Here is a 1,275-nt window from a genome sequence, read left to right as displayed (position 1 = left end):
CCGCCTGCGGGACGTGGAGGCAGGGATGCTCCGCGTAGCGGGGCCGTCTCTGCCTCTGCTTCTCGGCCCCAGCACAGCGGTGGGGCTGGAGCTTGAGCCCCCTTTTTCTGTAGTCTTGAGCCGGCCCCGTGCTGTCCTGGGGAGGGGAGACGCGGGAGGGCTGCTGCCGACCACCACACTCTGGCTGCCACACGTGCGGTTTTTGTTTCTTAGGAGCCAGCAGAGTTGAGTCAGGAGCTGCTGATGGCCATCAACAGACTCCCAAGGTGGCAGTGTCTTTCTCCAGAAGTTGTCTTACACCCAGCTAGGCATTGGTCGATCCTCCCTTTTTTTTTATTTTCTTCTTACTGTGTTTTTTTGTTTTTGTTTTTTTAAATTTGATCCACTGAGAAATGATCCAGCTGTTTACAAGGACAATTCACTGTGCTGGTATTTTGGTGGCAACCACTGCTACAGGCTTTCAGACTTGCTGAAAAGGAAAATCCTACATACACATTTGTAAGGCATAATAAAACATAACAGTAAAAACCTGCATGCATGTTATGTTTAATCAAAGAGAACTCTTAGGCATTTAAGTGGTGAATATCTAGGTTAGTTAAATAAGCTGGTAGTAAAATGATTAATATAATCTGATCTCTTATAATAAGAATAATAATATTAATGATAATAAAACACCACTCATGATTCTAAATAAAAGTTTGTTTGGCCTAAATCTTTACTTTGAGAAAAGACATATAGCATATCTTGGGACCTAAATTTATGTCTTGCATTGTGATGATTCTTTATGAGAAACTGTGTTTTAAAACAAACCGAAGTCCAATACACAAAATATCCTTGGCAATGGATAGTCCTCAATAAAGCAGAGTTTTTGAATTTTCAGTTTTTGGTCTCAAATGATTAGTGCGTTCTCCATATAATAACTTAGAAATTAGGTTGAAAACAAATGACATTTACCTCTTCTAAGGCAAAAAAAGGAAGGAAAGAAAGAAAGAAAGAAAGAAAAAGAAGGAGTAAAGTGCTCTAACCTAGCTGTCCTGCTGTTGAAAACTAATTCATGGGCTAGGGTGATGGCATGAGTTGATCAGATTCCCATCTTTTAAAACTGAGCCAAAATTCTCTTAGTAATTCTTCAAATTATCATGAGAGGATGTGCGGACGTTTTCTTCCAGTCCCTTCCTTCTGATATGCATCCTTGTGTATTAATAATAGGCAGTGTAATTGAACATTTGTGCTTTGCAAATGTTCACTGAGTTATGAATGATTATGGTCAAAAGT

This window comes from Crocodylus porosus, unplaced genomic scaffold (genome assembly GCF_001723895.1).
Source record: "Crocodylus porosus isolate Cpor-Errol unplaced genomic scaffold, CroPor_comp1, whole genome shotgun sequence".
NCBI lineage: Eukaryota > Metazoa > Chordata > Crocodylia > Crocodylidae > Crocodylus > Crocodylus porosus.
Note: the sequence above shows the minus strand (reverse complement) of the source record.